At 47.1% G+C, this 24,529-nt stretch overlaps 1 protein-coding gene and 4 non-coding genes across 5 annotated transcripts in view; 1 reads left to right on the top strand and 4 right to left on the bottom strand.

The window, feature by feature from the left end:
• Positions 1–24,529, top strand: part of LOC147580609 (histone H2B type 1-C/E/F/G/I) — a 505,297-nt gene that overhangs the window by 169,116 nt on the left and 311,652 nt on the right. The window lies entirely within an intron of this gene.
• TRNAM-CAU (transfer RNA methionine (anticodon CAU)) lies at positions 388–459 on the bottom strand. The gene has a single exon. It is a non-coding gene; the product is annotated as a tRNA-Met (tRNA).
• Positions 5,448–5,529, bottom strand: TRNAS-AGA (transfer RNA serine (anticodon AGA)). The gene has a single exon. It is a non-coding gene; the product is annotated as a tRNA-Ser (tRNA).
• Positions 11,782–11,863, bottom strand: TRNAS-AGA (transfer RNA serine (anticodon AGA)). Its single transcript has one exon. It is a non-coding gene; the product is annotated as a tRNA-Ser (tRNA).
• Positions 20,203–20,274, bottom strand: TRNAQ-CUG (transfer RNA glutamine (anticodon CUG)). Its single transcript has one exon. It is a non-coding gene; the product is annotated as a tRNA-Gln (tRNA).

Below are 24,529 nucleotides of genomic sequence, written 5' to 3' on the forward strand. Positions count from 1 at the left end.
CCTCCCTCCGCCCTGAACCCCCACTCTCTCCGAGGGTCACCTCCGCTCCGCCGAGGGTCAGCCCCGCTCCTCCCAGGGTCAGCTCCCTTTCCCCCGAGGGTCCCCTCCGCGGCGTCCCAAGCCAAGGCCGCCAGGGCCCGGCGGCGCGGGAAGTAGGGGCGCCGCCGAGCTCACGAAAGGCCCCTGTGACTCTTTAGGTTTGAGCCCGAGTCCAGCCGGCAGACCGGGAGTGCCAGAAAAATAAAAGGCTGGGAGGGTTTGCCGTTATTCCGTGAGCTTTGAGAAAGAGAGAGCAGGGCAGCCGGGAGATCCTTCCCCGGGAGGGGCCTCCGCCCTGGGGGTGCTTGGGAAGCAGACCCCGCGCTCGCGGGCAGCAATAAGCGAGCTTAGCAGAGGATGGTTTCGATCCATCGACCTCTGGGTTATGGGCCCAGCACGCTCCCGCTGCGCCACTCTGCTCGTCTGGCGAAGCCGTCGCTGGCTTTCCTATCCCGATTCCTACCTGCTTGACCCGCGTGCTGCTACGCTCCGTCCCCCCACTCTCCCTCCCTCCCTCCCTCCGTCTCTGCTCCGCGTTTCACTCTCTTCCCAGCCCAACACGCCACTCCCGACGTGTCCTCGCCGCGCAGACCCTCAGGGACCTCCAGTCCTCTCCCTGCGAGGTCGCCCGTCACCCGCCTGCGCTGGGAGTGATGATGGCGAGGATGTCAGCTCTCCACACCAGGGCTCGGGCAAAGCCCCTTCCTTGGGATTCGCTCCTGGTCCTCCACCCCATCACCTTTCTCCTCTTCCTTCTCGCCGCGCACTCGGATTTATCTGCTAACGTGGTCCCGGGCTCTGTTTTACCTTTCGTGACCCCTGCCTGCGCGTCCGCGCAGGTCTCATTCGCTCGGCCGCTCTCCGTTATTGGAGACCCCAAAGTCACCCCCCCCCCATTTCCAAGTCCCCATCGCGGGGTTCAGAGCCACCTGCACCCAGCTCTGGAAGCGCCCCCACCCCCAGCCCCGCGCACCGCGCTCCGCGGTCAGACGTGGGGCTGCGCGACAGGTCCGTTTCTACCTGCGGGGTCTTGGCCCTCGGGCACCGACAGACGGGTGACTTAGCCCAGAAGGCCCTAGCGACTCTACAGGCTGCCAAGGCTGCGGGCGTTTGAAGAAACCCGACAGGCCAGCTCCCGGGGCAGAGGCGGGCCCTCTCCGAGGCGATTTTACCCAAACCGGGGACGCCCTTCCCCCGATACAGGCGCGGTTTGTGGCACCTGCCAACCCCTGAAGGCGCCGACTGGTTTCCTCCTTCACCCCCTTCGCTTCCCTTCCGAATTCTGCAGGGTGCGCACCTTCTCGGGCACATTCTCGTACTTTCTGCCCCGTTCCCTCTTGCCTGCCACAGAAGCGCAGACCCTGTGTGGACAGAACGTTCCGTCACTTCTACGGCTGACCCCCGCCAGCAGGAACGGGACGCGGCCCCCTCCTGCCGGAAGAGGGTCACGCGGCCTCTGCACCTGTGCGTCGGTCACTAGGACTCCCGAATGCTCTCCGGGGAAATTGCAAGGGTCGAACCAAGACTTCAAAAAAAGATCGTGGAAATGCGGGACTTGGCCCGCGCTCCTCAATTCTGTCAAGCGAAGCCAGACTCCGGGGGCCCCTGTTCTTAGCTGGACTGGCCGCCCGTTTTTTGGCTTTGATTCAAAGTGCTAATTTCAAGCCTGTGACACCGTCTCTGGATTGCACTAGAAGGGCTGAAACTTACATTTTTATGTCTAGAGGGAGCCCGGTTTTTCGCCCTCAGGATTGACAGTGCGAGTCAAGACGCTCCACTTCTCCCTGACCTGACTGAGTTCTCTGGTCTGCTCCTCGGCCCCGACTCCAGCAGCTGCGTCTTTAGATGTCCCCACCCACCCATCCCTTCTGGCAGTGGGGTGAGTGTATCTTAGACTCGAGGATCCTCTGTCTTCGTCTTTCTTCAACTTTTCAGGTGGAAAACTTAGCTGCAGGGAGAATCAGGCTCTAGCAGATTGCTTGTTTCGTATGTAACACGGGAGATGGAAATTCCTGCAGCTAAATGAGAACTAGACTGAGATCCAGCAAGATCACTCACTGGGATGAAGCAACTGTCTTCAACTTTGACTCTCTCTCAGTGAGGTGAAAGAACACAGTAAAATGTACGTTCGAAGCCAAAACTCCTGACTCTTTGACATAATGGGTCCAATAGATGACCCTTTGCTCTCATGACAAATGGGCACGTTGTGCTTTGTCCCCGGGTTGACGAGACTCGGTTTGATTTAATCTCCAGCTTCCTGCTTTGTCAGCCTCTGAGGGCAACCAGGGAGCTACCCTCCAAACCAGGACAAACCCTGATGGAAGGTTCAGACGGACTCTGAATCAAACTCTGTGAGGAATGATGGACAACGCGAAGACATTCGCTGTGAAATTGTGTGCAATACAAAGATAAGGGGCACTAAGGAATCTACTCCTGAAATCGTTGTTGCACTATATGCTAACTAATTTGGATGTAAATTTAAAAAAAGAAATTAAAAAATAAAATTAAAAAAATTACACTATCCACACACACACACACAAAAACATTTTGAGGGAAATACAGACCGAAGAAGGTTAAACATGTAGCCTATGCTAATAAAACAGCAGAGCCAGAAGCTTCTGGATTCTTTACATTCTAGACCTACCTGGCAACTACACCTCTAATAAAAAGCTCTTTTGTAATGATACAAAAAAAAGAAGATTTCAAAACTCTAAATGAAATAGTTTTTGATTCTTTAAGCTGTGGAACGCATATATAATGGAATATTCTGCAGGTGATCGTGTGAATGAGGCATGTTCGTTTGTAGTGATGTGAATTACACATGCATAATATATGTAAATCTATGTATTTACTCCATGTAACTCCAGACTCACTGAGTTGTAAGTAATGCTAGAGAGAGAACACGTTACCCGAGTTTCCCCCCATGGTAACATCCGGGCTCATCACATCACCAGCAGGATATCGACATTGATACAGCCCTCCAAGTCTTATTCTCATCTCCCCAGTTGTACTCACTTTCGTGTGAGTACGTTCACCTCTATGCAGTTTATCACGTGCAGATTCACAGTAGCCAGCACCCCAAGCCCGTGTGGCTTCGTGGCAGTGAGACTCCCCCCCCCCATCTTCTCCCAGCACTTCCCTCCCTAAGGCCAGAAAACCAGAAGCTGATTCTTCATCTAAGTGAGTCTTTCCCAGAATGTTGTAGAAGTGGAATCACACAATATATAACTTTTTGAGATTGGCTTCTTTTCCACACAAGTCCCTGGAAATTCATCCAAGTGGACACATGTATCTGTAGTCTCTTCCTTTGTACTGGAAGCATATTTCACAGTGTGGATACATCATTAGCTGTTCAGACATTCACCTACCTGTGTTTCCCGTTTGGGGCTAGTCTGGATAAAGATGCTGTAAGAAAAACTACATAAAGATCTTTGTAGGAACATAGGTTCCTATTTCTCTGGAATAAATACCCGAGAGTGCGATTACTGGATTATCTGAAAATTTCACGTTTACTTTTCTAAGAAGCTACCAAACCATTTTCCTGAGTCACTTTACCATTTTACGTTCCCACCATCAGTGTAGGAGGGATTTAGTTTCCCCACATCCTCGCCAGAATCGAGTGTGGTCATTATTTTTGGTTTAGCCATTCTGACAGGTGGAGGGTGATACCTTATTGTGGTTTTAGTTTGTATTTCCTGACAGCTAAGGAAGTTGAACATTTTGTTCCTGTACTTAATTTGCCATCCGTATATTATCATAGGTGTAATGTCTCTCATGTCTTTTATCGACTTTCTAACTAAAGTGTTGGTTTTCTTTCCTGGTCTGTCCGGTTTTGAGAATTCTGTGTAGATGTTCTAGATACTGTCCTTGGCCAGATATGTGGGTTATAAATATTTCTCCCGATTTGTAGCTTGTTTTTTCAACTGCTTCGTAGCGTCTTTCTGCAGAGTAAAAGCTGTTAATTTTGAAGAGGTCTGATTTATCTCTTTTCCTTTTGAGGATTGAGCTTTTGGTACCAAGTCGAAGGAGTCTGCCTGACCCTAGATCCTGAAAAATTTGCTATGTTGTTTTCTAAAAGTTTTAGAATTTTACATTTTAGTCTGTGATTCATTTTAAGTTAATTTTTGTGTACAGAATGAGATTTAGGTCGATGTGGGTTTTGGTTTCTGTTTTTGTTGGGCTTTTTGGCCTACGGATGCCAGCTACTCGAGGACCAAGTATTGAAGGCTCCCTCTTCTGTTGAATTTTTCCCCCTACGCTACTGTTCAGAAATCAGTTGGGCATATTTCCATGGGTCAGTATGTATTGTTAAGGGAAAGAAATAACCAAGATGAACACTGTGTACGAATTTGCTACCCTTCACTTAAGAGTATACAGTGGACTGAACATTATACACACATGTAACTCTGGAAAGTTATGCAAAAACTCATTCCACTGGGGAGGCAAATCGAAGAGCTCAAGCAATTAGATGGAAAACACTTTTTTTACTGCGTGTATCCCAATATCATTTGAGATTCATATCATGATTATTATTTTTAAAATATTTTAAATATTGAAATTCTTTTTTGATTAAAATTTTTTAATGTTTATTTTTGAGACAGAGACAGAGCATGAATGGGGGAGGGGCAGAAAGAGAGGGAGACACAGAATCCAAAGCAGGCTCCAGGCTCTGAGCCGTCAGCACAGAGCCCGACGTGGGGCTCGAACCCATGGACCGCGAGATCACGCCCTGAGCTGAGAAGTCGGTCACTCAACCAACTGAGCCACCCAGGCGCCCCAATATTGGAATTCTTAATATGCAAAGAAAACATACTTTCTGTCAGTTGATTACAGCTTTGTTCCAGACTTTATTTTCCAGTGACATGGAAGCAAATGATTTTACTGTCTTCGGATAACATTTACTTCTGGTGCTTCTTTCCTTACCCCTTACCCAGGCTGGGGTTGTGGTAAGCCAGCCTGAAACTCCAGATCAGCCTGCACAGATGCATGAAAACATGAGTGTATTGGGGGATATTAATGATACAGCTGGTCTGCAAAAATTGCCTAAGGGTAACAATTCCATGGAGAAGAAAGCACTCCCACTAGCTTTTCATCTTTCTGAAAGAGTGACCTTCAAGCAGGAACCACCAAGGTATCTCTGAAATTTGGACTCTTCTGGGAGAAAATAAAGCATTAGGACTCAGGCCAAACCTACTGGATAATACAGTAATTATGATTTCTTTTTTTCTGGCCAGATTGAGAGGCTCCATCACAGGCCCGTTAATCCCAAGAACAAAACAGGGGGGTTTTAGTGAATGAGGATGCATTGTTTACAGTTTGGGTTCAGTTCCTGTTTCTCTTGAACTTGCAGCTGTGTAGGGTTTCAAAGTAACCTACAAGATGTCAAAATATTCCGGAGGGAGTCGCTCCGTAGTCGGCAGGATTCGAACCTGCGCGGGGAAACCCCAATGGATTTCTAGTCCATCGCCTTAACCACTCGGCCACGACTACATGACAGAGATGTCCCTTGTTAAAGTAAATAGCCGTGCTGAAGCTTGGTTCTGTTGGTGAAGATCACGTTGCATACCAGAAAGTGCACTTGTAGTCAAATCCTTCCTATTCCTTAATGTCATCTGGATGACTACCATACTGCGGCACCATATTGGCAAGTAAGACTTTCTCCTCAGAACTGAAGGGACTCCTTGTTCTGATGAGTTGTTGGAACGAGTCAGCCTTTGGGGAGGCTGGACGGGCTACGTCCCACAACTGGAACGGCCTTCAACATTCACTGCAGAATTGTATGTGATAGCTACGATGTTTAAAAACCAGAAAAGGTGAAAAGGTGGTGCACGTGCATATATTTTCCCTCTGGAAGGTTCCACCAGACCTGGCTTCAGCTTCCTGCTGTGCGTAGAAATTGAAGAGCTGAACTCGTGGGTTGCAGAGAGCTTTTAGTTTTCACTACATGTACTTCAAAATAACGTGAGTTTTGCCATCATTATTATTTATGTACATGTTTTCCTGTATCTTGTTTGTATACCTAGAATTGCTGGGTCATATGGTAGGTCGATGCTTAATCTTTTGAAGAGTGGCCAGACTGTTTTCCCACATGAATGCACCATTTTCATTCTCCCCTGTGTGTGATGGTTCAGATTTCTCCATATCCTCCCCAACACTTGTTATTACATGGCCTTTTCATTAAAGCTATCCTGATAGGTGTGAAATGGTATGTCACTGGGGTTTTGATTTGCATTTCCCAAATGACTAATGACAGCCAACATTTTCCCGTGTGCTTAATGGCCATCTGTATATCTTTCTTAGGGAAAAGTCTATTTGTGTACTTTGCTCATTTTTTCACGAACTATTTGTCTTTCCCTGGAGTTGTAAAGGTCTTTATACATTCTAGATGCAAGTCCCTTATCCGGTATATGATTTGCAAATCTTTTCCTCTAGCTGTTTGGTTGCATTTTTTATAGCGTCCTTTGAAGCACGATTGCTTTTGATGTTAACGAAGTCTACTTTATCTATTTTTTGTTGCTTGAGCCCTGGTGTCATACCTAACAATCTATTGCCAAATCTGAGGCCTTGAAGATTTCCCCAGTGTTTCCGTTTCAAAGGTTGATAATATTAGAGCTTGTATTATGTCTTTAACCCGTTTTGAGTTAATGTGTGTAAATTGTGTGAGGTAAGGACACAACTTCATTCTTTGGCAGGTGGTCATCTAGGTCTCAGAGCCACCGTTTGTTGAAAAGACCATTCCCACCCCCACCCCCACCCCCGCCAATGGTCTTGGCACTTTTTAATAAAAAACCAGATGACTGTAGACATATGGCTTTATTTCTGGACTCTCAATTCTATCCCATTGATTTCACTGTCCTGATCATCATTGCCTTGCAGTTAGTCTTAAAGTTGGGAAGTGAGTCCTCCTGCTTTTTCTTCTTTTTCAAGATTGTTCTGGATATTCTGGGTCCCTTGAAATCCCATGTGAATTTTAGAATCAGCTCATCAATTTCTACAAAGAAGTCAGCTAGCATTCTGGGAGGGAAGATCAATTTGGGGGACGCTTGCTATCATAACATTGTTCAGACGCAATCCATAAACATATCTATCTTCATTTATTTCAGTAATGCTTTGTAGTCTTCAGAGTGTAAGTTTTGCACTTCTTTTGTTGAACTTGTTCCTGAATAGTTTTTCTTTTTTTCAGGCATTTTACGTAGAGGCATTTACTTTGCCCTTTTCCCCTTCCTTATGAAACATGACGAAGCTGTCTGAAGCCTCCCAGATATAATATTAAGTGCTTAGTATAGCTTACGCAGACAAAACAAACAAACAAAAAACATCAAAAACAGAAAAGCAAACTGTGAAACACAGTGTATCTTTGATAAAACTCCATTTCTGAATGAATTTGATCTTATTGACTGGGGTGTAGTTAACACAAAGTGAAGGCGGAGGACGTGTCCCTGCTCTTGTGACTTGTGTCCAACTAGGAAGGCTACTCTATGCACATGCAACAGAGCCCACACGGGAAGGGTTTGAATAGCCATTAGAGACCTGAGTGTAGGGGCGCCTGGCTGGCTCAGTGGGTGGAGCTTGGGCCTCTTGATGTCAGGGTTGTGAGTTCAAGCTCCACACTGTGTGCAGAGATTACTTGAAAATAAAATCTCAACAACAACAAAAACCTCCTGAGGGTGTAATGGCAGTGATGAAGTGGAAGGCAAAAATACAATCAAGCTCGTGTAATATAAGAGGGGGGAGAGGAGAATAAGTTTGTCGATGCCGTTGGCAATAGGGATCAGCCTTGAAAGTCATTTGCTTTAGATGGACACCCGCCTGTCTTGGTCTGAGTACGTCGTCAACACACATGGGCATGGCAGTAAGCCTAGTGGTTTTCAAGAAAGCTTCTTCCCTCCTGTGGTAGTGAGTGGGACTTTGTCTTTGAGAAGACTCATGTTGGACTCACGTCAGACAAACCTAGTACAAGTTAGAAGGAATCTATTTGTGACCCACATATCTTCTCTTAGTCATTTTGTGTGCTTCCCAAAACAACAAAATCGAGGTAGCAAGCTCTTCTTCCCATTCAGTGGTCATGAAGCTATTAAGGAAGAAATTATTAACTTATTTTTTGGCTCAAAGTCCCACGGCCCGGAAAATAACATTTACTCACCCTCTCACAGAGAGACGCCCACCCCTGGGGGTAAAACCAACAATTGTAGAGACCACTGGGGGGGGGGGTTCACAAACACTGTTAGAGGCCACAGACAGCAGACTGAGAAACCGTCTGCATTTTAGCCTCTCCTTTGTGTCTCCTTTTATTTTAACGAATAAGTTTCATCACTACTACACTGTAATTAAACACAAAGTTGCCAGAGAAATATCGTCTCTGAAACGCGTCTATGTGAGTCATTAGCCTCAACTTTATAAACTAGGAGGCCAAGGCACACCCATGCCCGAGGCTCAGGTCCTAGTCAAACCAGCTGTACGATTTCTCTCACCTTTGCCAGGTGTGAGTTCCTCAATGCACACCCCTGAGACACTAAAATCAGACACACGCAGGCCCAACAGAGTGGAACAGAACTCTGTGCCCTTGTAACCAGAGGTCACGGGATTCTCTAGTCCTCCCTTCCGAACCCAACTCCATGGTCTCCACTGAGAAGAAGCCCCTGGTTTGTCCTTTTCTGCCTTTCTTTCCGGGAGTCACAGACACCTCGTAAGTAGCATTTTACTGGCAGTGCTGTGTTCCTTCTGAAGGACTAGCACATGTAACAGAGGACACAGAGGTTTCTTAAGACGTGTGAGGGGAAATGCTGGATTCATGCATCTACTTTCTGCGGACTCTTAGATGAAGCCAGGAAAACAGGAGAGAGCAAAGGACACTCCACGTAGGAATTTACTATTTAGAAAGGACACGACACCAGTTAGATTCGTAAGTGGGGTGATTTGCTACGACAGTGGCTGAAATAGTTTATCAGCTGGACTTTGAGGATTGAAACGGGACAGTCCATTGAGACACGTTCTGCAGACACAATGAGGGAGAAGTATAACACCAGGCTGAAAGGAGATATATGTGCAAAAAGTGACTTGGGGCACTAGCGGTGATGTGCGTCTTCTCAAAGCGTGTTTTGGCAAAGACACCAGGAGAGGCATAGAAGCCGGGGGTGGGGGATGAACTACTCTCTCAGTATGAACTCTCTCAGTATCCAAGTGGGAAGGCAGCCTCCAAGATGCACGGATGGCAGGAAGCGAGGGCGGAAGCTAACCATCAACTTGCACCCACGAGGAATTCTACCTTTGCTGTAAGAGCAGCAACTCAGCCCATCAGAGAGACGCGCCCCCCCCACCCCCCACGACGGCACAAGGAGAGGAGGGGGGGAGCTGATGAGTGATGAAGGCGCACGGCTTCCTGGCCTCTGCCTTCTGAGGAATCGTCCCTGCAAGGGACGGACAGTGTCCTCGGTGCCCAAACAGCTGCTTCCGCTGCCCGGACAGGCGCTCCCCGCCGCTCGGGGACAGGGGCTGCGAGCCTCGCTCACCGGCCGCCACAGACACCCAGGGAGTCGGGGAAGAGCGCCTGGAAATGCTGGGAGTCACAGCGACAGTAGTCCCCGAAGCGCCGCGAGGTGCGCGCCTGGGAGACTCCCAACTTAGACGTACCCGGTTGTTTCCCGCGTAGACCATGCTTGGCTTCGATGTCCTGCACGCTCAGTGTGGTGCTTTCTACACACTGCAGATCTGTGGTGTCTTAGCCGCTTGCCTCGGGGAACCAGTGAGCCCTTGGACCCAAGGAAGCGCGCTCCAGGTGCAAACTACATGCCAGACTTGGAAGATCGTGCCCGGAAAAAAAACAACAAAATATCTCGTCGACTCTCCAAATTGCTTACAGCTTGAAATGATAGGTTGGCTGTACTGGGTTAAATAAAACATTATTAAAATGAATTATACTTGTCGGTTTACTTTTTAATATGACTGATAGAAGTCTTTACATTACAGCTGTGGCCGTATTTCCACTGGAAATGCGACCACTCTCTGAATATCAAAACGATGGAGGAAAGTGAAGGGTGGCCCTATCGGGTCGTCTCCACTTCCTTCCTTACATTCTCTGTTGAAATCACCGGAACTCTGGCTCCGGTCCACCAGTGTGGTGTTGTCGGTTTTATCTTCCTCCTCTACAAGACATCTTGGCAATTTAAAAGTAAAGGGAGAACTCTTTCTAGAATCCCAGGGGCAATGTTTGGAAACCAGATCACACACCCACACTCTGAGAAGCAAAATTCTGCGTCATGGGCCGTCCTGGTTGGGGATCCTTGCTACAGCCCCCAGAACATGGGCTCTGCCCTCCACGGGCTCCTCCAGAAGAAGCATTGGGAATGAGAGGAACTCCCGCTGACAGATCAAAACTCTCCTCTAAGGTATGTTTTTGAACACGTTAAAAAAAAAAAAAAACCTGTCTTTTTTTACATTTATTTTTTAAAGCAATCTCTACACCCCACGTGGGGCTTGAACCAGCAGCCTTGAGATCAAGAGTTGCCCGCTCTACCAACTCAGCCAGCCAGACGCCCTTTTCTGAACACATTTCTGTTTTTAAATTCTGTACTTTGATGTCACATGGGTCACTTCCCTCACCTCTAAAATTAGGAATTGTTTCCACAAGAGGACCTGAACATTCCATTAGCTCTGACATTTTAGAATTCTGTTAGGTTCTGAGTCTCAGCCACCAGTAACCTGGATGGGAAAGGAGGAGAGAAGAAAGATGATGCGTTTTGCAAAGAAAGATCAAGTTCACCCTTCGAAACCTGTCTTGTAGGCCCGGCCGAGTCACGTTCATCCCACTGGCACTGCTCAGCCGAGAGGACCTGTCACAGCTCAGCACCACCGGCCCAGTTGACTTGGCGACTCAAAGTGCTTTTAATTATTCCTCCTGCCTCTGGAGACACACATAAAGGAGGCAGGGACCCGGTCATCCATCCGTAGGGTGGGCACCGTGTTTACGAGGAGTTATGAGAAGCATCCTTGCACTAGGTGCACACGGGTGTGATGACACGGGTGCGACGAAGCAGCCAGGACAGTGACAGGCCGGAGTCTCCAAGGATTGTCCAGGCAGGGAGTCGAGAGTGTCCCTTTAATACACGACCCCCTGCCTGTAATTCGTACAGTGCGATTCTGCCTCTGAACCGGGTCTGGCTTGAGCCCAGGGAGGGTCAAACTCCTTGTCTTTGGCCCCTCTCTTCCCCCCCACCCCACCCCTGTCCAGGGCCCCAGGACCAGCCAGCTCAGCGAGACCCCGTCGACCCTGCTGGACGAGGAAAATGGCTTTACTTAATTTCCTTACTTGTGCAGTGGTTTGGATTCACGACTTGGGGACCATCGCCGGGTCGTGGCTTTCCCCTGTATTTGATCCAAAGTTTCCTGGGATGTCCTTTCCAGTGGCCAGGCCGTGCGTGGCGGGACAAGCGTCCAGACGAAGGTGCGATTCCTCGGAGATGCGGACCCCGCGGCCACCTCCCGGGCGGACACGCTGCCGTCCGAGCGGGGCTGGGACCGCGGCGGACACGGGAGCATCGCGAAGCCTGGCTCCTCCTCGGGGACAGGGACACACCTGCAGGACTGTGGCCGAGCGACTTGTGCAAAAGTGCATGGAAACACGGCGCGCGCGCCTCCTGTCCGGGCAAGCGCGGAGTCTTCCCGCCGCCCCAGAAAGGACCGGGTCGCTGCCTTCCCGGCTCAGGCGGCGACAATAGGATGGCCCCCAGGTGGGGGGCGGGGCGCCGTAGTCGGCAGGATTCGAACCTGCGCGGGGAGACCCCAATGGATTTCTAGTCCATCGCCTTAACCACTCGGCCACGACTACATGGGCGCTCCGGACCTCATTAGCATAAGTAGCCGTGAGGCCCGCAGGTGTCAGGGGCAGGCGCCAGAGGCAGGCGCCAGGGACAGGCGTCAGGGGCTCGCATCTTCCACCAGGAAGCGCATCTGCTGTTCCCGTCTCTTCCCGTTGCACATCAGCGGGGCGAATTGGCGGAGTCACGCGTCCTTGTCGTGAGCTCGGGAGGACCCCTGCCTCGGGCGGCCTGCCGGAAGGGGCTGGGGCAGGACACCTCCCGGGAGCCCAGCTCCCTGCGCGGCCAGCTGCCGAGGGGACCCGGGAGACGCGCAGCAAACCCGCACGGGCTGTAGCATCGGGCCGCGGCTCCGTGAGGACAGCGACAGGCTGGACAACTCCAAGTGACCAACCATTTTCAAGACGAGTGTTGGGTTCTGCACATGGCAGAAGACCCCGCGGCTGCTTCAAGGCAGAAGGTGCACTCTGGTTACCGACCGGACATACACCTGCTGTGTCCTCGCGGCCCGTTTCCAAGGAGTCAAACTTACTTTAAAACAAAACCAAAAACCGCGCTGTTCGGAATTGTGACTTGAAGGAGAAGAAGTCAGCTGCAGTTGTCTCTTCGGGAGCCAGGTAGGACTTCTTCCCCACGTTCCTTACCACTTTCAGCCTCGGATTTACTTTATGAAACAATCGTGTTCAAAGCTTGAGGATTTCACGCCCGGACTCTGCCGCGGGAGCCCCCCACCCCCACCCTCGGGTTCATGGGCAGGTTCAGACATCACCTTCGTCCCTTACTCCCTGTGTGGTTTTGGGGGAGTCACTTAAAATCTCTGTTTCAGTGTCTCATGCTTTAAAATGAGAATGTCTTTGTCTACTATGTTGCAATGTGCTCAGAAAGACTGCTGGGTTTTATTCCTCTGGCTAAACAGAGCTCTCCATCAAGGCAAACTGGTGTTTGTCTTCATGGAAGCGAAACAGACACAGAAATGTGCACAGCTCTCCAGGGCAGGGCTTTATGAGTTTTCGCCAATCCACACACCATGGTGAGCCAGATGGAGGTAGGTCGTAACCAGCGCCCCAAGAGCTCCCGCCTGACCCCGGGTCTCACCCAGATGACCGCACTGTTCGCCGAGGCCATCAGAAATGTGCGGGTGAGAAGGGACTAGAATTACTGGGAAATTCAGGGCTCACTGAAGGACAGGTGGTCACAGGGCTGGGCTTGTTAATGGCAACGGGAGTGACAGGACCCTGGTGGAAGCAGGCAGTTACCATGACGACCAGCTGGGCTGGAGGGTCGGCTTCACCAACAGGGCTGCAGAGACAGTTAATAGACCACAGGGTCCTGAAGGGTCAGACAGCCAGTTGGTATGTGTGCTGCATAATCTATATGATCTAGGGACGCCTGGGGGGGCTCAGTTGGTTAAGCATCTGGCTCTTGATTTATGATCTCAGGGTTTGTGAGTTCAAGCCCTCTGTCCCGCTCTGCATTGACAATGCGGAGCCTGCTTGGGATTCTCTGTCCCCACCTCTCTCTGCTCCTCCTCTGTTCTCTCTCTCTCTCTCTCTCTCTCTCTTAAAAAATAAATAAACTAAAAAAAAAAATCCCAATCTATATAATCTAAATTAGCAAGGGTGGATGGGAGGCTGAGAGTGCTTTCCCAGTAGGAAGTCATGATATTTTGACAAGTTCCTGGACCTAAGCTTGCCTTTTTCTAAAAGCTTTATATTTTAAAAATTGTATGTTGAGTCTTAGGATTTATGCTTTTAAGTTCATGTTGTGTGTTTAGGGAAGTTAAACATTCCATTGGAGAGGTTTTCAGTTGCAGGAAGATGAAAATGAAAGCAAACTGCAGTCTCACCCCACCCACAAGCAGCGAAGACACGGGGGGGGGGGGGGGCCCGAATCCATCCCTGCCAGACTGTAGCAGGGCGTTCCCCTCCACCCCTGCCCCCTGCCCCCGCCACAAAGTATCTCAGAGAGAGCAGAGTATGAGGCTGAGACTTTCACTGCTCCAGGCTTTAAAAGGGCCTTTCCCAGGCCCTGTCCCTAGAGACCCCTTGGGGCACCTGCACTACCAACCCCGCCTGGCCTCTCACGCTCCCCACCGGGGTGAGATTGGAAGAGGCCTAGCGGAGAGACAAGACGTTCATCATTGCTCAGTGTTAGTGGAGGTCACACGGGGAGCAAGGATGAGGCTCTCCCACCCCTCCGATTCAGGGAAGCACTAGAGGAAGCCTAATGGGGACCCAGGACTCCCTCTCTTGCACAGCAATAAGGAGCCAACACCTTGGGTAGCGACAGAGGCTGAATGGGGAACCTGAAATGCTATCGCTCCCTGGCCGTAACCAGAACGTTTCCCCCTTCCCCTGTCAGAGCAGTGTTAGATGTTAGAGGGAGCCAGCTAACGCAGAAGGTTTACATAAGATCCAAAGTCTCACAGCATAATACCCAAAATGTCTCGAACCAATTGGACATCACTTGTCACGCCAAGAACCAGAAAGATCTTAAACTGAATGAAATAAAGGCACTCCGTAGCTGCTGTGATGGGCAGAATAATGGTGTCTCCAAATGTCCATGTTCTAACCCCCCCCCAACACTTGCAAATATGTCGCCTTACGTGGCAAAATGGCTCTTGGGAATGGGATGGAGATGGAGAGATTATCCCGAATTATCTGAGAAGGCCCAGTCTCATCACTAAAGTGCTTAAAAGTGGAAGAGGGAGGCAAAACAGTAGGCCAGAGATATGGGAGATGAGGACTCCGTCCATCGCTGCTGACTTTCAAGATGGAGGAAGGAGGGCTGCAAACCAAGGAATGTGGTGGCCTCGAAATGATGGAAACCGTTTTAAGCTTATTGGCAGCAAGCAACATTGGTCTTACGACCGCAGGGAACCGAATTCTGACCCAGTTGAGTGAGGTAACAGACTCTTCCCTGGAGCCTCCAGAAAGAAATGCAGACCCACTGGCACCTCGATTTTAGCTTCGTGCATCGGGGGAACTATCAAGAGAGGGAAAAGACAACCAGCAGATTTGGAGAAAATATTCATAAATTGTACGTTTGACAAGATCGGGTTCCATATCTAGATTATATACAGAATTCCCACTACTCAACCCAGTGTTAAAATTAGGCAAAGTACTTGAATGAACTTCTCCATAAATGACATATAAATGGCTGAGAAGCACATGCTCAACATCACTGCTCATTAAAAGGATTGCAAACAGAAATCTCACTTTAATAGAATTACAGCGAGTGAAAAAGTTCACCTTAAAGGGTTATATACTCTATGATTCCATTTATATAGCATTCTTTTGTGTGTGTGTGTGTGTGGGGGGGAATCAAACCATTTTATAGAGGGGCCTTGGGGAAAGGTCGAAGGGGAGGAGGACAAGGTGGTCCTATATCCTCGGCCCCGGCTAGAATCTTCCCGGCTTCAGTCACCGAAAGACTCTTACACTCTTTAATGGGAACACGTAGAAATGAGAACCAATCAGTGGTTGCGAGGGGTGGGGGAATGAGGGCAGAGGGAGGAAAGTAGGTGTACTGGGAAAGGGAGGTGACGATGGCCATGTTTTATCTTCACTATATTTATGTCAACATCCTTGTTTTTTACATTGGAGGATAATTTGCAAGATGTCACCCTTGGGGGAAACTGGGGAAAGGGCACAGGAGGTCTCTCTGTATTATTTCTTGGAAGTGCCTTTGAATTTCCAATGATCTCAAAGTAAAATATGTAACTTAAATGCACCATTTCTATTATGATTAGTGTTTCCCTTGAAGTCTCAACACTCATACGTAACAAATCCGAATGTAATCGGCATCAGATGTAACACAACTTGATTTTAGCCATAGATTCAACGCTTTGCTGATTGATTTTGCTCTATCTGTTGCCTTTATTAAGCTAAGCAGCCAGGTGCCTATTTCCACAGCATTTTTGGCATCCTTAAACCTAAGTTTAATAAACAATCATGAGATTGTATTGTTTACCATCATGTCTAATCAGTGTAAGACTACTAGTGTTTACAGTAACAGGTTTACTGTTACTATCCGAAAAGTTATTTTGAGACAAGAATAATAATTCCAGCTATTAAGCACGGAATGAAAATCTCCTTATGTGCTCTATCTATTAAAATACCATCAATTTGGGGCGCCTGGGTGGCTCGGTCGGTTAAGGGGCTGACTTCGGCTCAGGTCATGATCTCGCGGTTCGTGAGTTTGAGCCCCACGTGGGGCTCTGTGCTGACAGCTCAGAGCCTGGAGTCTGTTTTGGATTCTGTGTCTCCCTCTCTCTGACTCTCCCCCGTTCATGCTCTGTCTCTCCCTGTCTCAAAAATAAATAAACTTAAAAAAAATTTTTAAATACCATCTATTTGTTGAAATATGAATGGATTTTCACTATTTCTGGGGTTAAAATGCTTCAATAATTAATAATTTGTGAAAATGGCTAATTTTATTTATGCAATATTAAGAATTAATAAAACTGAATTGATATAAAAAAGATAATATAAATATTGAGAGTTCTTTAGCTAGATAGCTAGCAGTGAGAAGAACATCTCATGAGGTGCCCGGGTGGCTCAGTCAGTTAAGCATCTGACTCTTGATTTGGGCTCAGGTCATGATCTCACGGTCGTGAGACTGAACCCCACTTTGTGCTTTGTTCTGGGCCTGGGGCCTGCTTAAGATTCTCTCTCTCTGTCTCCCCCTCTGCCCCTCTCCCCCACTCATGCTCACTCTCTCTCTCAAAATAAATAGATAAAACATTAAAACAGAACATCTCATACTTTTATTCCCCAAAACTGTTTATAAATATTTGCTTTAGAATAAAATGAAGAGTAATAAAGATGTGATTGTATCTTAATTCTTCATTTCTAGAATATTTAAAAATAACTTTAAAAAATGACATTCTATTTTGGCTTTGAGTCTTTAAAGAAAAAGCCCTGTTTGAGAATTCTTTCCATCCGCTCACGATAATTTAAAAGTAGAATGTTTACTTTGCCATATTCCACTTTCATGAGGAAGAAAAACTCTAAAATTAGGATAAATCTTCATTTATTCAGATATAATAAAGTCTATGAAGAAAAGGAGTAAGGGTTAGAAACAAATGGGGTCCATCTAAGTTACAAGAGGGCAGTTTTGGGGGGCCCAACTGTGCAGCACAATGAAGAAAAATTTAGCAAATGACGATAAAACACAATATCAATATTCCAATTCTTGACTATTAAACTTTTAATTACAGCACAATTATAATACACCAGTATACTCACATGTCATACACTACATTAAATAATAATGCTATGGGGCGCCTGGGTGGTTCAGTCCGTTAAGTTTCAGCTCAGGTCATGAGCTCGTGGTTCGTGGGTTCGAGCCCCGGATTCTGTGTCTCCCTCTCTTTCTGCCCCTCTCCCACTCATGCTCTGTCTCTCTCCCTCTCAAAAAAATAAATAAACATTAAAAAAACAAAATATAATGCTAATATTAATTGATTTTTTCAATAATATTTCTTTCTTCCTTCCTTCCTTCCTTCCTTCCTTCCTTCCTTCCTTCCTTCCTTCCTTTCTTTTAATCCTAGCATTTAATATCCCTTGTTACAAATGGGTATTGTGTGGCTTCGGCAAGGGACTCAGACAAACACTGATTTTACAGTCATTTATCATTTGCCTGATTTATGACTTCAATGAACTTTGTGTTTAATCTTTTCTCATAATAAATAACTCTAATTTGACCCTGATCACAATGTCCCATTTCTTATATCATTGCTGTCTATAATTTTAGTTTCATTTTGTTACTACACCTGAAAAGGTAGTAATTACTAATGATATTGTCTTATGCATTCACTGCTTATTTAGATTTTCTCGTGTGTTTCTGAATGTTGTTCTTTATAATTTTTGTATACCACTCGGTTATTCCAATTTCTTGTTCATTCATTTGCTCTCACTTTTGTTGTCTCTACTGTTGAAACTATATATTTGAGCTTTTAGTATCAATGAATAAATTTCCCCTCTCTGATTTTATTTTTTTATTATTTATTAAAAGCGATCTTTTTCATAATTTACTTCTTAATGATGTAATTCTATTTGCTGTGCTTAATAACCTTCTTTAGAATATATTCTGCTAATGAATCATGACAGATGAGAAAACTACTGGGAGAAGAAAAGTTGGGCAAGTTAGAAAAAGGAATAGTAGGTGACAATCATATTGCTGAACATAGTGCACTAATATGGCGGAGACTTCATAGGTTAGGAAGAAACGCCTAGCTATGAACTGCGCATGCTCAAGACGGCAGCCATAACTCAGTCCCCAGCCTCCCGTGCAGCTAGAAGACAGGCCTGCGCCCTCAGGTTTGCCAATCAGATGTCTGAAAGCAAGATCTCTTCCTTCAGAAGAAAGAAACAGATGGCAAAAGTCTTATGCAGAACTGCTTCCCGGAAACAGTAAGTGTAGGTAGATATTTAAGCTGTTCGCGCCAGTAATAGCCTACTGTACCTGGAGACATAGTTCTGCTGGCAGTGAACTCTAGGAATTAAGGCATTATGAGTAATTAGGAGAACGGGGTAGTATAATATAGAAGGGCGAGTGATTATTACTGTGCCTAAGCCTTTGGAGGGAGGGAATGACAGCTGGAAGTTATAAATTCCAGCTAAATGCGTGGTTATCGAATTGTGGATTTTCTCTGCCCTAAAACAGTTTCAATTTCCCATGACCCCAGAGCTGACCTAAGTCAAAACCAAATTCATATTATGTATAATTATGTGAGTTGCCCATTAACAAAAAGATGGATGAACGAACTGCGGTATATCGACGCAGTAGAGTATTATGCATGAAAGGAGGAGTGAACGAATGACTGAATGAATGGCAGCTACTTGCAACAAAAATAACAATTAATTTTAGCAATATGTTATTAAGTCAAAGAGTAAGACCCATAAGATCATTTATAGCCTGATACTCTGTATCTTGAAATTAAAATATGCAATTTTTAGGGACGCCCGCGTGGCTCAGTCAGTTAAGTTTCTGACTTTTGATTTTGGCTCGGGTCATGATCTCATGGTTCATGGGATCCGGCCTCACATCGGGCTCTGTGCTGGCAGTGCAGAGCCTGCATGGGATCCTCTGTCTGCCTGTCCCCTGCTCGCACTCTCTCTAGCTCTCAAAATAAATAAACTTTTAAAAAGGGCATATGGGGGCGCCTGGGTGGCGCAGTCGGTTAAGCGTCCGACTTCAGCCAGGTCACGATCTCGCGGTCCGGGAGTTCGAGCCCCGCGTCAGGCTCTGGGCTGATGGCTCGGAGCCTGGAGCCTGTTTCCGATTCTGTGTCTCTCTCTCTCTCTGCCCCTCCCCCGTTCATGCTCTGTCTCTCTCTGTCCCAAAAATAAATAAACGTTGAAAAAAAAAATTAAAAAAATAAAAATAAAAAAAAAAATAAAAAGGGCATATGAAAAGCTTATACCCATTAGCAAATATTAAGTGAAAAAGTATATATACCGTTTTTAGGAAGGCAATAGATGAAATAAAAGTAAGGAAAGCACTTTGGGATTACTTCTTGAGGATCTCGGGAACTTCCTTGTCTTGCCTGAACTTGTGGCATACGCAGACATTCACCAGAAAAACAACCAGCTTCCAATCAGAACGTTCAGTTTTATGAAAATAAAACGCAGAGATGTCCTAGGATGCAGTCTGAAAGCCCCGTGATTTCTCTGGAACAAATTCGTCACCGACAGCAATTCTGTGCGGTGGATCAATGTCATGGAAATGACCAAAGGAACACCGCGGAAGTACTTAGAAAATGTATCTGAGTCTTTATTTGCTCTGTCCACAGTGCTTCAAGTTTACATGGGCATCATCCAGTGGTGTTCAAATATCTGAGACAGTTCAAGAAATCCTTTATTTAAAGTATGAATAGATTTTCACAAGTCTTCATTTCTCCGTGGAAAATGAAACACCTCTGAAGTCTGGTCATTGTACCTACTGGACATTATGAAGCCTCATTCTCTCTGGGCAGAAAAGTATTGTGCTCAAGAGGATCTCTTTTCTCCCTCAATTCTGTCGCATCCTTTTGACCCTGCACCAAGTGAGCTCAGGGCATTTTATAGAGCAATCAATCCGGAAAAGTTCAACTCAACTCAAAGTTATGAGCGTCACAGAATATCTGTTAGGTGGGAGAGGAAAATGGGGAGAAAGAGGGAGGTGGTTCTGCACTCCGAACAAGACGGCAGGGAGGCAGTGGGGTCCACACAAGAGTTCGTGTCATCTTCCCCTTCTAGATCACACTCTGGGTTTCATGTGAACCGGGGACTCCCTGACGATCATTCCTAAAAAAGAAAACTTAAAAAAAAAAAAAAAAAAAAAAAAAAAAAGGATGAAAATACTTAGGTTCCACCGAGATTTGAACTCGGATCGCTGGATTCAGAGTCCAGAGTGCTAACCATTACACCATGGAACCCCACAGCCGCTGTCGCGGACAGCTCTCCTTCCCGACAGGATGCATCCCCATTTGTGGCTCAGGTTCCTCGGAAAAGCTGACATTTGCGCCCTGGGCAGGTATCAGCCTGCCTCCTGACGCAGGCTTTTCCTCGCGCGCACCGGGCTCTCGGCGCAAAATTCAGAAGCAAATCGGTTTCTAGGGACAGATGAGACAGGTCCTGCTTTTTGTCGCCCTCTGCCCTTTCTGCAGCTCGCCCCCCACCGCCAATCCGGGCCCGGCCGCCCCCGCCCGGCTGCGCAGACGCAGGTGCAGCGGCTCCCCCGGCGGGCGGCCGAGGCTCCCCCTTTCCTGAGCTTCTCAGCAGCAAGGCTCCCTGCTGTCGCGGAGGAGATCCTCCCCCCCCCCCCACCAAGGTGGGGACGGTAGGGGACAGAAGCGATCCCAGACTGTCAAGCTGAAGGGCTGAGGACGGAGCGAACCATCTTTCCTGAGAGTAAGTAATCGCCAAGTTCCTGCAAGACGGAGGTCAGTCCCACATCAGAGAAGGTATGGGGGCTGGTACCAGTCCCTGAGAATTGGTTTAAAATGTTCGTGCTCATTCACAGGCATCTTATATCTTCTCCCCCAACAAAATGCTGCTGAAAAATTCTTCTCTTCTTTCCCAAGATAAAGAACTCAGTAGAGCAAAGATTCCTGGTATATTTCTTTTGCCTCTTGCTTCCAGATCATATCAAATAAAATCTGGGAAGCCTCTTTCCCACAAAGGTGCCCCTAGATACATACATATATCATTTTGCAAACTATTCCAGGTGTTCATGGACCCCAGGCTATGAATATTCTGCATCTGGAGATTCTCTTATGTCACCTAACCTGATCTCTAACTGAATAAAAACAAATTCTCTAAGTAGAAATGAAGCATCACACTGCTGAAGGAGAACCACCTTTTAATTGTGACTAAAATTTTCATTAATCTTTGTCTTGCGAATGAGGTCAAAGTTGTATCTGTGACTGAAGCCCAAATACTAGCTGGACTGGTTCTCAGGGGGCTGTTGGGGTGCAGATTCCCGAGAATGCAGTCTGGGGACTCACACATAAGTAGGTCAGATGGAATGGGGACGGAAGGGGAGACGGGCTCATCTTTGTCATGGGGCAATCGCACCTCTACTGCGTCCTCTCTGAGAAGACCCCTTACATTCTGACCTTCTCCAGGAATCGGTAAAGAAATTGGCATGTAAATGGAAGGCAGGTGCCCGACAGCTTTTTCTCTCTTGACTGTCAGTGAGTTTGCCAAATCCTGTGTCATTTAAACCTAGTTTCTAGGCCTGAGCCTGGGTGGCACAATGGGTCAGAGCATCTGACTTTGGCGGAGGCCATGATCTCACAATCCATGGATTCATGGGTTCGATCCCTGCATCAGCACACCCTTTGTGCTGACAGTGTGGAGCCTACTTGAGATTTTGTTTCTCTCTCTGCCCTTCCTCCTCTCACACTCTCTCTCTCACAAATAAACATTTTTTTAAATTAAAAACAAAATAAACCTAGTTTCCTTGGGCTTTTTCCTGTCCACTCACAGAGGCACTGTTCCCCCCAGTCATAGCTATCTCATAAACCATATTCCAGCTGCTTCCTGAAGATTAAGACATAAAGTAGAAAGGATCTCAGAGGAAGATGCAGAAAATACAAATAAAAATGGAACATTATCATCAAATTAAAGCGAATATTGACTGAATAAAACAATACGAATGTCTTCTAGAGGAGAAAATGAATGTAGAATTTAAATGCACACAAACAGGGGCCCCTGGGTGGCTCAGTTGGTTAAACGCTGGATGGACTTGGACTTCAGCTCAGGTCATGATCTCACTGTTCGTGGGCTCGAGCCCCACATCAGGGAGCTCGCTTCAGATTCTGTGTCTCCCTCTCTCTCTCTGCCCCTTCTTGGCTCAGGCTCTGTCTCTCTCCCCCTCAAAATAAATAAACATTAAAAAAATTAAGTGCACGCAAACAATGGCATTTAAATCAAGAGAGGAATGAATAGAATTAAATTTTTCTAACATTAAGTCCTTTGCATTGTCTGGAAAGATGGTAACTAAGAACTGTTGGGTCAGGACTATATGTGGTGATCTCTAGGCTCACCATTGAAAGAAAAATTAAAAGAACATGCAACTTGCATGTTGGTAGAGAGGAAATAATAGAATAACATAGAACTGTTCAGTCAACACAAAAGCAGACAAGATATAAAAGGGGGAACATAAAAGGACAGGGTAATAAACGAAGTGGGATATATCAGAAGGGACAGAAAACTACACAGAGTAGGATGATCATTTCAACCCAAAACATATTCCGTAATCTGTTGACTGGGATGGGGCGGGAGGGGGCTGCATCTATTTCCAGACCTGTGTGTGGGGTCCCAGCATGTTCTCCGCGTGAGGAATCACTGCTGTGTGCACGTGGCTTTCATCCACCTCTGTACGTGCACGTTCACGAAGAGAGACAGAGAGTCACACACACACACACACACACACACACACACACACACACACACACAAACGCCCTTCTAGTCCCCAAGTGGCAGTAGTTTCCAAGTTGTTTCATTGTGATTACGCGTAGATGAGAAAAAATTGTGGCATGGAGGGGGGGCGGGTCTGAGTGGTCTCCCGTATCTTCCGAGCAGCTGGTTCAGGGCCGGTTTCCTGCCTGCACCCTCACACGGGAGGGAGGTTCGTGTCTCTCATCCTTTTCACCGCGCCAAGTTCAAGTTTCATCCCCATGACGACCGCTAGGGTGACCCTGGCTCCAGGCCCACAGGGATCACTTTCGACTCTGCGTGAAATCCACGGGGCGACGGGGGGCGATGAGGTGGAGGGCCCAGGAGCAGGGCACCTTACAAAGCTGCCCCAGCCCTCCTGGACGCGTGCCCCCCTCCAGCTGCATTGTTGAACAACGGGTCTATTTTAATTAATAATAAACACCTTTTCCTAAATAAACAAGGCCAAGAGCAGAAGACCTTGCTTTGCAAATGCTTCGCAAACACGGAGCTCATCTGTTCCAGAGCATTCTGGCGGTTTTTGTTCGGCGCTGATTCTGCCGTGGCCCAAGGAGACAAACGCCCTCCTCAAAACAAACCTAGACGTTCGTTCGCTGAGGACTAATTCTCAGAATCTGCACATCAGCGTGGCAGTCTCTGCGGCCACCAGCCTCACCTTCGTGGCGACTTTAGGACTTCAATCTCCCAAATTATTTCTCAAATTATTATTATTATTACTATTATTATCAATTGTTATGATTATTTGCCCAATATTGAGTTTTAAAAGCCAACTGGATTGACAACGTCTATTAAAAAAAACCAACAAAACCCAAAATGAACATGGCACTTTTCTGCACTAAATCCTCTCTCAAGTGAACACACATTTCCTAGCTGCAGCCACTCAGTGGCTTTTTCCTGCTAGCTCTGCGACCTGGGGCCGGACACTTAATCTCTCTGTGCTTCCTTCCTTCCCAGGAAAACCGGACTTCACGGCCATGGTGGACAAGCAGTCCCTCTGGACAATGACCCCTTGAGCCAACGTTTGGTTACTGAGTGATACTGAAGCCTTGTACCTGGAGAATACATCTTTCTGGCTCCAGCAATAAAGTCACGATTTCTGCTTCTTCACTTTAAAAACACTTGAGTCATAATGTGTACTTCATGAAAAACACAAGGAAAGAAATAACCCACAACCCTCAAACGCCTAAGCTATACCATCACCCCCTCCCATTTTTGGAAATGCTTTAATTATAACTAACAGCATCACAAGTGTCTTTGCACATAAATAATTTCTTTTAGTTTGGGTTCTTTCCCTAGGAGAGTTTGCTCCAAACTAAGTTTGCCGTGGAAGGAGGTTAGCCATTTGTGTGGGCTTCCGCGGTGGAATGTGGGAGCGAGTCCCGAACAAGGATCTTGTTCCAAGCACCCCGGGAAGGGAGCTGGCTTGGTGGCCCAGGACTGCCCTAACAAATTACCAGAAAGTGAGTGGCTTAAAGCGACAGAAATGTATCTTCTCACAGCTCCGGAGTCCAGAGACCCGAATGCACGGTGTCTCCAAGGTTGGTGTTTCTAGAGGGACCGAGGAGAACCTCTTTCATGGCTCTCCGCTGGCCTCCTAGGTTGGCAGCCGCTTTGTTCCAACCTCTGCCTCCCCCTTACGTGGACTGTGTCCCCGTGTGCCTCCAAATCTCCTGCTCCTTATAAGGACACTATCATTGGATTTAGGGCCCCACCTAATCCACAATGACC

Source organism: Puma concolor, chromosome B2 (genome assembly GCF_028749965.1).
Source record: "Puma concolor isolate L17-30 chromosome B2, mPumCon1.1.hap2, whole genome shotgun sequence".
Lineage (NCBI taxonomy): Eukaryota > Metazoa > Chordata > Mammalia > Carnivora > Felidae > Puma > Puma concolor.